Raw genomic sequence first — 10,689 nt, 5'->3', positions numbered from 1 at the left:
ATATGCCCTAGAGGCAATAATAAAATGATTATTATTATATTTCCTTGTTCATGATAATTGTCTATTATTCATGCTATAATTGTGTTATCCGGAAATCATAATACATGTGTGAATACATAGACCACAACATGTCCCTAGTGAGCCTCTAGTTGACTAGCTCGTTGATCAACAGATAGTCATGGTTTCCCGACTATGGACATTGGATGTCATTGATAACGGGATCACATCATTAGGAGAATGATGTGATGGACAAGACCCAATCCTAAGCATAGCACAAGATCATGTAGTTCGTTTGCTAGAGTCTTTCTAATGTCAAGTATCATTTCCTTAGACCATGAGATCGTGTAACTCCCGGATACCGTAGGAGTGCTTTGGGTGTACCAAACGTCACAACGTAACTGGGTGGCTATAAAGGTATACTACAGCTATCTCCAAAAGTGTCTGTTGGGTTGACATGGATCGAGACTGGGATTTGTCACTCCGTATGATGGAGAGGTATCTTTGGGCCCACTCGGTACTGCATCATCATAATGAGCTCAATGTGACCAAGTAGTTGGTCATGGGATCATGCATTATGGTACGAGTAAAGTGACTTGTCGGTAACGAGATTGAATGAGGTATTGGGATACCGACGATCGAATCTCGGGCAAGTAACGTACCGATTGACAAAGGGAATTGTATACGGGATTACTTGAATCTCGACATCGTGGTTCATTCGATGAGATCATCGTGGAACATTTGGGAGCCAACATGGGTATCTAGATCCCGTTGTTGGTTATTGGCCGGAGAGCTATCTCGGTCATGTCTGCGTGATTCCCGAACCCGTAGGGTCTACACACTTAAGGTTCGGTGACGCTAGGGTTATAGAGATATCAGTATGCGGTAACCCGAAAGTTGTTCGGAGTCCCGGATGAGATCCCGGACGTCACGAGGAGTTCCGGAATAGTCCGGAGGTAAACATTTGTATATAGGAAGTCCAGTTTCGGCCACCGGGAATGTTTTGGGGGTCATCGGTATTGTACCGGGACCACCAGAAGGGTTCCGAGGGTCCACCGGGTGGGGCCACCTATCCCGGAGGGCCCCATGGGCTGAAGTGGGAAGGGAACCAGCCCCTGGTGGGCTGGTGCGCCCCCTTGGGCCTACCCCTACGCCTAGGGTTGGAAACCGTTGGGGTGGGGGGCGCCCCACTTGACTTGGGGGGCAAGTTCCCCCCTTTGCCCCCCCCCTTTGAGATTGGATCTCTAGGGGGCCGGCGCCCCCCCAGGGCCCTATATAAAGAGGGGGAGGGAGGGCTACGCACCCTAGTCCCTGGCCACTCCCCCCCCCCGTAACACCTCTCCCTCTCGCCGAGCTTGGCGAAGCCTGCTACCTCTTGAGCACTGCGTTGGATTTCCCCGAAGAGGAGAGGATGATGCAGTAAAGTAGCATAAGTATTTCCCTCGGTTTTTGAGAACCAAGGTATCAATCGGTAGGAGATCACACACAAGTCCCTCGTACCTACACAAAACGATAGCAACTCGCAACCAACACTTAGGGGTTGTCAATCCCTTCATGGTCACTTACGAGAGTGAGATCTGATAGAGATAATATTTTTTGTATTTTTGATAGGTAGATGCAAAGTAAAAAGTAAAAGGCAAAGTAAAACAAAGCAAGTAAATAAAGTAATATAGATTGATATGATGAGAATAGACCCGGGGGCCATAGGTTTCACTAGTGGCTTCTAGAGCATAAGTATTCTACGGTGGGTGAACAAATTACTGTTGAGCAATTGATAGAAAAGCGAATAATTATGAGATTATCTAGGTATGATCATGTATATAGGCATCACGTCCAAAACAAGTAGATCGAAATGATTCTGCATCTACTACTATTACTCCACTCATCGACCGCTATCCAGCATGCATCTAGAGTATTAAGTAAAACAGAGTAACGCTTTAAGTAAGATGACATGATGTAGAGGGATAAATTCATGCAATATGATAAAAACCCTATCTTGTTATCCTCGATGGTAACAATACAATATGTGCCTTGCAACTCTTTCTGTCACTGAGTAAGGATACCGCAAGATTGAACCCAAAGCTAAACACTTCTCCCATTGCAAGAACTACCAATCTAGTTGGCCAAACCAAACGGATAATTCGAAGAGACTTGTAAAGATAACTCAATCATACTTAAAATAATTCAGAGAAGAATCAAATATTGTTCATAGATAAGCTGGATCATAAACCCACAATTCATCGGTCTCAACAAACACAAAGCAAAAAGAAGATTACATCGAATAGATCTCCACAAGAGAGGGGGGAACTTTGTATTGAGATCCAAAAAGAGAGAAGAAGCCATCTAGCTAATAACTATGGACCCGAAGGTCTGAAGTAAACTACTCACACTTCATCGGAGAGGCTATGGTGTTGATGTAGAAGCCCTCCGTGGTAGATGCCCTCTCCGGTGGAGCTCCGGAATAGGCCCCAAGATGGGATCTCGCGGATACAGAAGGTTGCGGCGGTGGAATTAGGTTTTGGCTTCGTATCTGATCTGATGGGGGTATGTAGGTATATATAGGAGGAAGGAGTACGTTGGTGGAGCTCCGAGGGGCCCACGAGGCCAGGGGGCATGCCCAGGGGGGCGCCCTCCACCCTCGTGACCGCCTGTGGCACTTCTTCGAGTAGGGTCCATGTCTCCTAGATCACGTTCGGTGAGAAAATCAAGTTCCCGAAGGTGTTATTCCGTTTGGACTCCGTTTGATATTCTGTTTCTTCAAAATACTGAAATAGGCAAAAAAACAGCAATTCTGGGCTGGGCCTCCGGTTAATAGGTTAGTCCCAAAAATAATATGAAAGTTTAAAATAAAGCCCAATATAGTCCAAAATAGTAGACAAAGTAGCATGAAGTAATAAAAAATTATAGATACGTTGGAGACGTATCAAGCATCCCCAAGCTTAATTCCTGCTCGTCCTCGAGTAGGTAAATGATAAAAAAGAATTTTTGATGCGGAGTGATACTTTGGCATAATTTCAATGTAAATCTTCTTAATTGTGACATGAATATTCAGATCTGAAAGATTCAAGAAAAAAGTTCATATTGACATAAAAATAATAATACTTCAAGCATACTAATTAAAGCAATCATGTCTTCTCAAAATAGCATGGTTAAGGAAAGATATCCCTACAAAATCATATAGTCTGGCTATGCTCTATCTTCATCACACAAAGTATTTAATCATGCACAACCCGGATGACGAGCCAAGCAATTGTTTCATACTTTAGTAATCTCAAACTTTTTCAACTTTCACGCAATACATGAGCGTGAGCCATGGACATAGCACTATAGGTGGAAAAGAATGGTGGTTGTGGAGAAGACAAAAAGGAGAAGATAGTCTCACATCAACTAGGCGTATCAACGGGCTATGGAGATGTCCATCAATAGATATCAATGTGAGTGAGTAGGGATTGCCATGCAACGGATGCACTAGAGCTATAAGTATATGAAGGCTCAACAAAAGAAACTAAGTGGGTGTGCATCCAACTTGCTTGCTCAAGAAGACCTAGGGCACTTTTGAGGAAGCCCATCATTGGAATATACAAGCCAAGTTCTATAATGAAAAATTCCCACTAGTATATGAAAGTGACAACATATGAGACTCTCTATCATGAAGATCATGGTGCTTATTTTGAAGCACAAGTGTGGAAAAAGTATTGTAGCATTGTCCCTTCTCTCTTTTTCTCTCATTTTTTTATTTTGTTTTTTATTTGGCCTTTCTTTTTTTCTTTTTTTATGCCATCCCCCTTTTTTTTATAAAGTCCAGAGTCTCATCCCGACTTATGGGGGAATCATAGTCTCCATCATCCTTTCTTCACTGGGACAATGCTCTAATAATGATGATAATCACACTTTTATTTTTCTTACAACTCAACAATTACAACTCGATACTTAGAACAAGATATGACTCTATATGAATGCCTCCGGCGGTGTACCGGGATATGCAATGAATCAAGAGTGACATGTATGAAAGAATTATGAATGGTGGCTTTGCCTCAAATACAATGTCAACTACATGTTCATGCAAAAAGCAATATGACAAAAGCAATGTGTGTCATATGAACGGAACGGTGTAGAGTTGCATGGCAATATATCTCGGAATGGCTATGGAAATGCCATGATAGGTAGGTATGGTGGCTGTTTTGAGGAAGGTATATGGTGGGTGTATGATACCGGCGAAAAGTGCGCGGTATTAGAGAGGCTAGCAATGGCGGAAGGGTGAGAGTGCGTATAATCCATGGACTCAGCATTAATTAAAAGAACTCATGCACTTATTGCAAAATTTTAGAAGTCATCAAAAACCAAAGCATTAAACGCATACTCCTAGGGGGATAGATTGGTAGGAAAAGACCATCGCTCGTCCCCGACTACCACTCATATGGAAGACGATCAATAAATAAAATTGTGCTCTGACTTCATCACAAGCGGTTCACCATACGTGCATGCTCCGGGAATCACAAACTTCAACGCAAGCATTCTTTAAATTCATAATTACCCCTACTAGCATTGCTTTAATATTATCACCTCCATATCTCAAAACAATTATCAAGCATCAAACTTATCTTAGTATTCAACACACTCAAAAGAAAGTTTCACAAATCTTGAATACCAAGTATATTAACTTTAAGCAAATTACCATGCTATTAACAACTCTCAAAATAATCTAAGTGAAGCATGAGAGATCAATGGTTTCTTTAAAACAAATCCACCACCGTGCTCTAAAAGATCTAACTGAAGCACTAGAGCAAAAATTATTACGCTCAAAAGATATAAGTGAAGCACTATGAGCAAAACTATCAAGCTCAAAAGATATAAGTGAAGCACATAGAGTATTCTAGAAAATTCCAAATCAGGTATGTCTCTCTCAAAAGGTGTGTACAGCAAGGATGATTGTGGCAAACTAACAAGCAAAGATACAAATAATACAAGATGCTCCAAGCAAAACACATATCATGTAGTGAATAAAAATATAGCTCCAAGTAAATTACCGATGGAAGTAGACGAAAGAGGGGATGCCTTCCGGGGCATCCCCAAGCTTTGACTTTTTGGTGTCCTTGGTTTATCTTGGGGGTGCCATGGGCATCCCCAAGCTTAGTCTCTTGTCACTCTTTGTTCCATAATCCATCAAAAGAATTCACCCAAAACTTGAAAACTTCACAACACAAAACTCAATAGAAATCTCGTGAGCTCCGTTAGTGAAAGAAAACAAAAGACTACTTCAAGGTACTGTAATGAACTCATTCTTTATTTATAATCGTGCTAAACCTACTGTATTCCAACTTCCTTATGGTTTATAAACTAATTTATTAGCCATAGATGCATTGAAATAAGCAAACAACACACAAAAAACAGAATCTGTCAAAAACAGAACAGTCTGTAGTAATCTGTAACTAACGCAAACTTCTGGAACTCTAAAAACTTCTACCAAAATAGGACATAGTGTACAATTTGTTTATTGATCAGCATCAAAAAGAATCAATGCAAAATCTCTTTCCTGTGATTTATTGAATTTTTTCTCGTGAGCGCAAAGTTTCTGTTTTTCAGCAGAATCAAATCAAGTATCATCATAGCTTATCCTATAGGTTCTACTTGGCACAACCACTAATTAAAACACAAACCCACATCTAAATAGAAAGTAGAAACAAAGTTTAACACTAAATAGGAACAAAAACAAAGAACACAAAATAAAATTAGGTTGCCTCCCAACAAGCGCTATCGTTTAACGCCCCTAGCTAGGCATAAAAGCGAAGATAGATCTAAGTTTTGCCATCTTTAGTAGGCAATTCTTCAATGAGGCATCTACCTCCTTTAGAATTTTCTTTCTTTCTAGTAATTATCAAATTTTCAGGCAAAGGATCAGAAAATTCATTCATAGCAAAAGGTTCCTTAATGATAGTAAAAAGATTGGGATGAACACTTATAGATTTAAGATCCGCAGTTTCCTTACTAGATAATTCACCCTTATTCTTAGGAACATAAATTAGCTTAGTTTTTTTAGTAGAAGAACCTGGAGTGTTTTGTACGGAGGAAAAAGCGGTTCCCAAGTTGGTAATGATACCCTCAAGTTTATCGATTCTTGTGGAATCTAGATTTATTTTATCATTAACTACGGGTTCTTTTTCTTTAATATTTTTCAAAGTCATTCCTACCTTAGATCCATATTGGGTAATTTGATTGTGGATCTTTTTATCAAGATTTTCAATTGATTCAACGGTAGCAACTTTATTTTCAATAGCTTCAAGCCTTTCATAAGATGCTCCAAAGTTAACGTAGTTCCATTAATCAAAAGGGGTGGTGTGCCAAATATATCTATTAAAGCATTATAAGAATCAAAAGTATGGCTACCCAAAAAATTCCCTCCGGTAATGGTATCAAGGATATATCTATACCAAGGATTAGCACCTATGTAAAAATTGCGAAGAAGAACTGAAGTAGATTGCTTCCTGATAGATCTATTTTGAGCATTGCAAATTCTATACCAAGCATCTTTCAAATTTTCTCCCTCCCTTTGTTTAAAATTTAGAACTTCATTCTCGGGAGATAACGGAGAAGATAAGGAACTAGTCATGACGACAAGCAAGCAAGTACACGGACAAACAGAAGGGCAAGCGAAGAAGGCAAAAGAGAAAGAGAGGAGGAGATTGGGAAAGAGTGGGCGAATAAAACGGCAAGGGTGAAGTGGGGGAGAGGAAAACGAGAGGCAAATAATGTAATGCGAGAGATAGGGATTGTGATGGGTACTTGGTATGGTTGGCTTTTGCGTGAACTCCCCAGCAACGGCGCCAGAAATTCTTCTTGCTACCTCTTGAGCACTGCGTTGGATTTCCCCGAAGAGGAGAGGATGATGCAGTAAAGTAGCGTAAGTATTTCCCTCAGTTTTTGAGAACCAAGGTATCAATCCAGTAGGAGATCACACACAAGTCCCTCGTACCTACACAAAATGATAGAAACTCGCAAGCAACACTTAGGGGTTGTCAATCCCTTCACGGTCACTTATGAGAGTGAGATCTGATAGAGATAATATTTTTGGTATTTTTGATAGATAGATGCAAAGTAAAAAGTAAAAGGCAAAGTAAAACAAAGCAAGTAAATAAAGTAATATAGATTTATATGATGAGAATAGATCCGGGGGCCATAGGTTTCACTAGTGGCTTCTCTCAAGAGGATAAGTATTCTACGGTGGGTGAACAAATTACTGTTGAGCAATTGATAGAAAAGCGAATAATTATGAGATTATCTAGGTATGATCATGTATATAGGCATCACGTCCAAAACAAGTAGATCGAAACGATTCTGCATCTACTACTATTACTCCACTCATCGACCGCTATCTAGCATGCATCTAGAGTATTAAGTAAAACAGAGTAACGCTTTAAGTAAGATGACATGATGTAGAGGGATAAATTCATGCAATATGATAAAAAACCGATCTTGTTATCCTCGATGGCAACAATACAATATGTGCCTTGCAACTCTTTCTGTCACTGAGTAAGGACACCGTAAGATTGAACCCAAAGCTAAACACTTCTCCCATTGCAAGAACTACCAATCTAGTTGGCCAAACCAAACGGATAATTCGAAGAGACTTGTAAAGATAACTCAATCATACATAAAAGAATTCAGAGAAGAATCAAATATTGTTCATAGATAAGCTGGATCATAAACCCACAATTCATCGGTCTCAACAAACACACCGCAAAAAGAAGATTACATCGAATAGATCTCCACAAGAGAGGGGGAGAACTTTGTATTGAGATCCAAAAAGAGAGAAGAAGCCATCTAGCTAATAACTATGGACCCGAAGGTCTGAAGTAAACTACTCACACTTCATCAGAGAGGCTATGGTGTTGATGTAGAAGCCCTCCGTGGTAGATGCCCTCTCTGGCGGAGCTCCAGAACAGGCCCCAAGATGGGATCTCGCGGATACAGAAGGTTGCGGCAGTGGAATTAGGTTTTTGGCTCCGTATATGATCTGACGGGGGTACGCAGGTATATATAGGAGGAAGGAGTACGTCGGTGGAGCTCCAAGGGGCCCACGAGGCAGGGGGCGCGCCCAGGGGCGCGCCCTCCACCCTCGTGACCGCCTCTGGCACTTCTTGGAGTAGGGTCCAAGTCTCCTGGATCACGTTCGGTGAGAAAATCAAGTTCCCGAAGGTTTTATTCCGTTCGGACTCCGTTTGATATTCTGTTTCTTCGAAATACTGAAATAGGCAAAAAACAGCAATTCTGGGCTGGGCCTCCGGTTAATAGGTTAGTCCCAAAAATAATATGAAAGTGGAAAATAAGGCCCAATATAGTCCAAAGCAGTAGACAAAGTAGCATGAAGTAATCAAAAATTATAGATACGTTGGAGACGTATCAAAGCCCTGCCGAGATTTCCCGCTACTTCCACCACCACGCCGTTGTGCTGCTGGATCTCCATCAACCTCTCCTTCCCCGTTGCTGGATCAAGAAGGAGGAGACGTCTTCCCAACCGTACGTGTGTTGAACGCAGAGGTGCTGTCCGTTCGGCACTAGGATCTTCAGTGATTTGGATCACGACGAGCACGACTCCATCAATCCCGCTCTCTTGAACGCTTCCGCTCGCGATCTACAAGGGTATGTAGATGCACTCCTATCTCTCTAGTTGCTAGATGACTCCATAGATTGATCTTGGTGATGCGTAGAATTTTTTTATTTTCTGCTACGTTTCCCAACACTAACATCATCATGCCAAGGTAGAGAAAACACCTTGGGGGGTAAATAGGAGTGGTCAGCGGCGTCTGAATCCGCCTCAGAACAGATATCTTCCTCTGGATTACAATCTGGAGAGGGGTGGGGAGGGTTTGCCATTGAACCCACCATGGAGCGATGTCTGCATGACATTGTATTGCCGCGCACAACTCTTCTCTTTTTCTCTACATGTTCGGCATGACTGTGTACAATATCTGACATGCATACAAAACAATATGGTGAGATTATGTAAGGAGAGCATGCAGAAATTTAGAGTGATGGTAACAACCAGTGGATGGATCCAAAAATAATGATAGCAGGCTGATGATTGCTTTAAATTAATAAAAAGACAGATGATGATTGCTTTACTATTTGTTTCCCACCCAAGATGAACAACATAGGCATACCCTAGGTGAACCAGATATTAGACAGACGTACTATTCATTGTTGCCTCGATATGTGCCCCACAACTAATTTAGAACTCAAGTTTGAATATTAATTTGGACCTGACTTGGGAGTCTAAGAGCTGAATAGGATGATAAATTAGCAAGTAAGTTTAAGCAATGCATAACATAAGCAGAAACAAAAGAGTGCGACCTCTCTTGTGGACCCGTGTACTCCTCAGGTTCATCTGCTGAGTCGATGATGGTGATGCTGTTGCGGTGGGTGCCGGCAGCAGGGAAGGAGATCTGAGGCGGCAAAAGACGGTCAGGAGTCATGATGTCTGGTTTGGTGGATGCTTCTATTGATGGAGTAGCTCAGGTGAGGTGGACGAGGTCGCGGTAGGAGCAGGACAAACCACACAAAGTTCCCTTCGACACATACCTGTAACTGAAGTAATTCTGTAAGGGCTCATTTGGCTTGCATGATTCTTAAAATGCAGGGATAGGAAAAACACCGGAATAGGATAGGAAAATGCACATGGTAAACAGAGCATTTGTAAACACAGGATTTCTGTCAACTTGGGTGTTTGGTTTAAAGGAATTGGAAGAGCAGAGGAATGCGAAGAAACATGGCCAAAATAAAGTGAAACCATATGAAAGCGTGTACAGTTAGAATGTTATTCTGGCACTAATGCACTTGGTCTTGTTTTCATGCATAGGATTTTGAAAAGTAGGTCCAGGTGGATGTTTTGCTTCATTCCTTTCAACAAAATGCATGAATAATTGAATAGTAGAGTGCCATTGGAAAATTCCCTATTGCTATGTTTTTCCTTTGAACCAAAATAGCCCTAATGGATCGACGTGAATGTATAGTAATAAGTGATGCAACAAGTGTACAACCTCTTTGCCGTAGCCGTGTCGACCTCAGCATCATTGGGTTGGTCGCTGAAGCAGTTGAGGCAGAGGTGGCTGTCGGAGGTGTGGAGGAAGATCTGAGGAATCTGTAGACGGTGTCCAGGGCACTGCTCTATTGTGATGGATCATTCTGTCGTTGGAGCAGCTCTGGTGAGCCGTAAGACGTCAAGGCTGAAGCAGCACAAGACAGACATCATCAATCTCAAGTGGGATTCTAATAGCATCTCCAGTAGATGATGTAAAATGGATGTAAAATTAACATCACCAGAAACCACCTGACTACAACAGATGAGGTAAAAACTGTTGACTCTGAACTTAACTGTCGAAACTGAAATTTACTGTGGAATCTGAATGCTACTGTCGAAACTGAACGCAATGGTAGAAGAGAGGCACTTGACATGTAGTTTAGGGGGGCCTGCAGTTCATCTTCAACATGCACCTTCCCTGAGCCGCCAGCCACCACCGGTCGAACCGCCGGCCCCAGCGCCACCTCGCCGCCCCGAAACAACTCGCCACCGCCTCCCCGACCAGCCCTCTAGGCCCCCCCACCCTGAACCCTAAGATAGATAGTGGGGTACTTCTCCGGTGAGCCCCCGTCCCCGCTGCGGTTAGTTCTTCCTTAACTCTGGCGAGCCCCCCCCCC

This window comes from Triticum dicoccoides, chromosome 3B (assembly GCF_002162155.2).
Source record: "Triticum dicoccoides isolate Atlit2015 ecotype Zavitan chromosome 3B, WEW_v2.0, whole genome shotgun sequence".
NCBI classification, from domain to species: Eukaryota; Viridiplantae; Streptophyta; class Magnoliopsida; order Poales; family Poaceae; genus Triticum; species Triticum dicoccoides.
The sequence above is the reverse complement of the archived record's forward strand: the minus strand, read 5'-3'. Positions refer to the sequence as shown.